Consider the following 7,162-nt stretch of genomic DNA (forward strand, 5'->3'; position numbering starts at 1 on the left):
TGTAGGGATGTGCTATAAGCCAGAAAATATGTGTGAGATTGAGGAAGCTAAAATACTTTTGAAAATGGAGAAGGCATCAAAACTGGGTCATGTTTGCACAATGGGTGATTTTAATTATCCAGACATAGACTGGGGCAATGAGATTAGCATTACAAGAAAAGGAAACAGGTTTTTGGGGGTGCTTAAAGACAATTATATGACACAAATTATTGAGGAACCAACCAGGAGAGGAGCAATACTAGATTTGGTAATATCAAACAATGTAGAAGTAATCGTAAATATTCAAGTCCGGGAACTTTGGGGTAACAGTAATCATAACATGGTCACATTTGAAATATATTATCAAAAAACAGATTACTTGTTGTTGCAGGGTACATGCAACCACACACGCGGGTTCTTTGGATAAGGCTTATTTATTTGAGCCTTAAAACATACAGCACACCAAAAACAAATAGCTTCTCATCAGCAAACAAAAGAAAATAGCTTCTTCTTCAGCAGACAAAACAAAATAGCTTCTTTTTAGCAGACAGAACAAAATAGCTTATCTTTAGTATGCAGGAGACAGACAGTTCATCACACATGACCTTTGCACCACAGACCTTATGGCAGTAATCTCTTCAGCACTTTCAGTTCTGTCTCCTCACCAGCTCTCCTGCATGTGTGTAAAGCCTGGGGTTTTAACACCTTGATTATGCAGCTGAGGTCAGACTAATTAATCAGACATAGGTTTTCTAGGCATATGGCTGGTGACATTCATTCACCCTGTCACACTTGTGTTCAACAAAGACCTTAAACTTAAGAAAGGCAGATTTGAATAAACTGAGGTCTCATCTACAAGGAATATATTGGGATGATGCTTTTTCAGGGACAAATGTAGAAGATAAATGGGCAGTCTTTAAAACATTATTAGAAAAGTACACTTATCAATGTATACCCTTGGGTAATAAATCTAAAAGAAATAAGTCAAAAACAATGTGGCTAAATAAACAGGTAGGGGAGGAAATGGAAGAGAAGAGGCAGGCGTTTACATTCTTAAAGTCAGAAAGCAGCCTGGAGCCCCTCAGCGACGGGGCACCTGACTGCAGGGGCTAGGCTCCCCTCTCTTCTCCCCCCCCCCCTTCTCCTCACCTTTGGTGCTGGTCTACGTGCTGCTTCCCCTCTCCCCTCCAGCTTGGTTGGATTGCATGCTGTCTCCCCTCCCCAGTGTCACAGGGGGGGGGGGGAGAACTAAGGGGATTCAATGAGCGCAGGGGAAGGAAGGCAGTCTGCTCCCTGAAAAGAAGTTCCTGCCCGCCCGTCCCTTTGTGTAATACCATACCAATCAAATAATATATTGTACATTATGTTGTATGTTCTTCCTTTTCATGCAGTAGCTGCAAAGGAAACAAGATCTTATCTTGCATTAAACGGGCAATGGATTTAAGGGAAGGAAACATAATTATGCCCCTTTACAAAGCATTAGTAAGACCACACCTTGAATATGGAGTACAATTTTGGGCACCACTCCTTAGAAAAGACATTATGGAACTAGAGAGTGCAGAGAAGAGCCACCAAATTATTAAAGGGGGTGGATAATCTTGCTTATGAGGAGAGACTAGCTAATTAATATTTGTTTACATTAGAAAAGAGGCATCAAGAAGGATTTGATAACTATATAAAAATATATTCAGGGACAATACAAGGAGCTTTCAAAAGAACTATTCATTCCACGGGCAGTACAAAGGACTCGGGGCCATCCCTTAAGGTTGGAGGAAAGGAGATTTCATCAGCAACAAAGGAAATGGTTCTTTACAGTAAGGGCAGTTACAGTGTGAGATTCATTACCCATGGAGACTGTGATAGCAGATACAATAGATTTGTTCAAAAAAAGGTTGGACATAATTTTTGAAAGTTAAGGTATACAGGTATATAACGCAGACTACTGCGCTCCGGTCCTGTTTTTTTTACTGGATCTTGCCCTCACTTGGCTGTTGTGAACATCTTGGTTCCTGGAAGCCTCCTAGTTAAAGCTGCACTTCCTACAGGAAGTTGTAGAGTAAGGTTCCTGTCTCTATTGCTGTCTCAGTTTTGTTTATCCGTTTCCCTGTCCTTTTGCCTGTGGGTTTCCGACTCTGCACATTTGTTGCCCGCCTTGACCTCAGCCTGCGACCCCAACTCTGCACTTGTGCCGCCAGCCTCTATCCTCTGCCTACAACCCGACTACGCATACTCTAACAGGACTCTCATTGCATAATAAATAATATAGCTTTATATATACCAAAAGTGAAGTAAAATGATTAAATCACATGTCATCATCGTCATGTCTTTATTTAGTGACCATCTGCAAAACAGAACTTGCTCCCACCAAGGGACCCTTACACCAAGTTAAAAAAGAATTCAAACAAAACAGAAAAATAGGTAGTAAACAAAATAGAATAACACAATTAAGGAAAGGCTAGACGAAAAACGGAGTCTTGCACTGGGTTGTGCAACAGGTCTTACAATATAAATACCAGTTACAGTCTTTTGAATAAATATTTGGAAAGTAGATATGGAGGCGGCGGAAGAAGACGAGGTAGAGGTCATTGTGGTGATGGTGGTGATGAATCTGATAAAGTTAAATCAGTTCAAAGTGGTGCTGTGGGTAGTACTCAAAGTCTTCATAACAGTCACAGCAAGTACAAGCGGAAGGACAATAATGACACCGTCAGTGATTCATCACAACAATCTCACTGCACAAGGCCCACTTTCCCTGCCCCTCTCTGCCTATTAGACAATGAACACCCAGTTAAGAAGAGATATAAAAAGGGAATGGAAAGACAAAGTTCAAGTCAGCCGGATATGTCCCTAGCTCGTACTTCTGAAAGTAAAATGGATATTGTGTGGAAGCATAATATTGAGAATGTTAATAAAACTGCCGGTTCCATTGAAACGAAAAAATGGAGGCTCACCACCACTGACACCAACGCCAGCTTCTGCTGTGCCGGTTACTGCTGCCAGTGCCAACAACATTCTCGCTACTATTAAGCCTTTTTCAAGAGGCTTATCCTTCTTGTGACAGTCGATAAAGCAATTAGTGCCCAAGATGTTCTGACATTTATGTTACTAGTGATGAAGAATGCAGGGAGCGCAAATGATGGGTAAGTATAAAAAGAGAAAAACACAATAGTGCCATTCCGTTTGTACACATGGAGCAGGCGGATTAGTATCCATAATCTGTGCACTCACATTTTCATGATGTTAATCAAGCCTTGATTCCCATACGGACTCTCAATGGTGTTCTCCCGGTATAATGCTTGAGTGCAGTATTGCATGAGATGCGGTGTATGTATCCCAGGCAAAAATAGAGAGAGAGATGCAGGATAGTGTAGATGGTCACAGTGTATTCAGACAAATGAAAGCAAGTACAAAATGACAACTCACATGGTGACCCTATACACAGGGCATTGTACAGACTGACAAGTGGTCTCCGGTGAAAGCGGTTGGAATATTTCGGTCTGCGGGGTTCTCATGAAGGGGGCTGGTGCGCCTTCAGCTCCTCGTGTCTCCCACGTGCCTTCCACTTCCACGTTCCAGCCTCACGTGGTCGTCGTCTTTGCGTGATGATATCACCCTCTACGGATCGCGTTTGCCCGGACTGCCAGGGACTCTACGCGTTTCGCAATTAGCTTAGTCAGAACTGACCCTGCACGATTTAAGACCCAGGTTCCAGAGCTCTCTCTGTCTCCATGTCTAACGCTGATGAGGAGACCACTCGCACAGGGGCTGCTGGTTTTCACCTGGAACCTGCGGCAACCCCTACACCTGCCTGACCTGCAAGCGCAGGCAGCACGTACAGCTGCATTTGCTCCTTGAACACCTGTCTAAGCAACAGGTGGGGGTCCTGTGGGCTGGAAGCCTCAACAGTCTCAGTAATACAGAGATAATTAGATGAGGTTAATAACAATGAGGAAATATCCGGGGGCAAGGGGGACCCTGACGATTTGGAGCATCAAACAGTCAATATGCCTCCAATCCACGCTATTACCTGTTTCTTCAAAAACAGGGCTACTTTCAGTACTTACCTCCATAGGGAGAACCAGTAGCTGCTCCACTCGGCTAGTAGGGTTCATGTAATGGTGGAGTTTCAAAGCTCCCGTGCTCTGCGGGCCGAGAGGAAGCCGTGATGTCATCAGGTTTGGCTCCCTATTGGCCGAAGTGACGCAGGCGCTTTAAACTTTGGCAAGGTATCGGCGCCCTCCTTTGGAGGTCTGTATCTCGGGAAGCAAGGGGTCCCCGGAGCTGAAATGAATGGGGTTTAACTCCGAAGATCCCCCTGCTTCAACCCTAATGTATGTTAAATAATAATAAAAAAAATTAAAGTGCATGGATTGCTCCTTTAAATAGCACTCGGGGTAATGCTGAGGGATTTAAAAATCATTTACATTTCTTTGAAAAAGAAAAAAACCTGGCGCCAAATAAGAAAATACGTGAAAAAGAAAAAAACCTGGCGCCAAATATTTTCTGTTTGTACTAGCTGTAGGTACCAGGCAGCCTAACTTTAAGTTGAAGGTATTTTGTAACTTGTCACATTGGTGTTTAAACTTTAGCGCTTTTTCACAATTTTTCCTTTCACATTTACATTTCTTTAATATTTTGTCATCAGAAAAATTAAGTTTACAAAAAAATTTGATGAAAATAAATTAAAATATTAACAGATTCTTTTCATTAAAATGTGTTTTTGAGTTTGTATTTTTGTTCTTTGTGCGTGCTGCAATTATCAAAAAAGAGAAGTGAACACCAAAAAATGAAAAACAGGGTTTTTCACCTAAAATGTTATGGGACCCTCCTGGTGCTGGGTAGGATTGCATGTGCCCAACTGCTCTTGGAAGTATAATAGAGCTAAGTAGGCTTTATGACCATGTTTGTGTGTGGCGTTGCCCTTTGAATTATGCACATATTACTCTGGTTTCTGCTTGTTTTGCCATCTTTGACCAGTGTATAAATGTTCTTTAGTCTTTATTTGCAATGATTTAAGTGTTGCCTGGTGCTACTGCACTTTGTATTCGCATCACATTTGTAAAACCAACAATGATTATAACGACACAGCTACTAAGAAGCACAGATTACATAGATGTACTGAAGACCAAGTAACATCCATTCAAGAGTCAATCTGGACCAAAGCGCTTACAGCACCTGTGCTGAGAATCAAACGAATTGTGATTCAGTCCTATACTGTAGCACCCTCTAGTGTTTCTTGCTTTGTATTGCTGCCAGAGAGGGTTCATGTATTTATGGTATACTCAACTCAAATTGTAGTATTGCATGGCTCTTGGTATTGGTCATTTTTTATTGTACATGAGATTTGATGAATTGTAGAGGAAAGGGCTATGGCAGGGGTGTCAGATTCACTTCATATGGAGGGCCTGATCAGAATCTATTGTACTTCATTCGGGTCATACATTTTCCAAATACGCCAGCTTCTCCCCCACATGGGCCCCTTCTCTCCAGCTCCTCCCCCACATCATCCTCTCTTCACCAGCTTCTCTCCCACCTCTCCAACGTGTCGCCTATATTCTCCCATCCTCACCTGCTTCTTCTCTACATGCCCCCCTTACTCTCTCCCCCTTTTCTCACGCTCACTTCCCCCCATCCCTCTCTTATTCTCCCCCCTCAATATTCCCCCTCCTCTCTGCCCTTCACTCTCTTGCTCTCTCCCCCTCACTCTAACTTTTCCCCCCTCATTCACTCTCTCCTCCCCCACACTTTGTTACTCTCCCCCCACACTTTCTTACCCCTTCCTTTCTTATTCATCCCCCTCACTCTTCCTTTCCCCTCTCACAATTCTACCCCTTCACTGCCTTACTCTCTCCCCTGCCACACGCTTACTCTCCCCCTCCTCTCCTTTTCCATCTCTTTCTCGCCTCACCAGCAGACTAAGTCTCCCACAGGGCTAATTGTGCTGATCCAGAGGAGTCAAAGCGGGTGAGGCAAGATCTGGTGACGAGGAGAGACAGAAGCAGAGCGGGTGAGGAGGAGACATGGTCAAGGCAGCAGTATCCTTCGCAAAGGCTAGCCAGGGCACTACCATTGGCTCGGCAAGCCTCGTGATAGTTTCTACTGCAGTCGAGAGCTCCCCTTAATCTCCCAGCAAAGATGCACCCCTATGTGGGCAGGATAAAAGCATTCGACGGGCTAGATGTGGTCCGCAGGCCTTATGGTTGACACCCCTGTGCTAAGGGATCCACAGAGCTTTGTTAGTGACTTACCCGACTAGCACCCTCTCTATCCATCTTTAAGACCCACTTGCTTAAAGAAGCATATGAATAGCACTGTGGATATTCTGAACACACGATACATTAAGCTTGGCCCCCTGCAGACGCACTTACCAGAACTCCCTCCTACTGTCTCTGTACGTTCTCCCCACCTACCAATTAGACTGTAAGCTCCTCGGGGCAGGGACTTCTCTTCCTTAATGTTACTTTTATGTCTAAAGCACTTATTCCCATGACCTGTTATTTATATTATCTGTTATTTATATGATTACTACATGTATTACTACTGTGAAGCGCTATGTACATTAATGGCGCTATATAAATAAAGACATACAATACATTAACTGAAGTTAACATATCATTGTCTCGTTAAGGGCTAACGGGGATCTTCAAATCTCCCTAACAATGCGTTAAGTGCTGCTTTCAGCTGTAACGAGCACGTGCGTTACTATAATGGACGTTAGTGCTAATGATATGCAAAGAGGTGTTCACCCTAACAACGCCTATCCACACTGCGCCATTACAATTACCGCAGGGATGTAAAGTGACTTTAGTTATGTTATAGAAAAAGGTGGCGTTACTCAGACCCTGAAATAGGACTTTTACCGGGTCTGGATAAGTGTAAGACCACAGCTAGGGATGTTTTAACTATCGGCTTGTTATTTACCGGGTCCTTATCCTCTCCTGTGTTCTCTTTTTACTTTAATTAAACACCTGCAGTATTCAGGGTCAGGGTGGGAGTAACGCCACCGTTGGGTAAGACGGGCTTAACACCATGTTATTTGAAGTTAACAAACACACAGTCCCAGCAAGCTCAGAACCCCAAAACCCACCACATCATATACATATATATGTCAAAAGGAGTGCTACTGAGAGTGGCCAAATGTATACAACCAAAGACAGAAAACCCCAATGCTACATCCACTGTG

This window comes from Ascaphus truei, chromosome 21 (assembly GCF_040206685.1).
Source record: "Ascaphus truei isolate aAscTru1 chromosome 21, aAscTru1.hap1, whole genome shotgun sequence".
Taxonomy (NCBI): domain Eukaryota; kingdom Metazoa; phylum Chordata; class Amphibia; order Anura; family Ascaphidae; genus Ascaphus; species Ascaphus truei.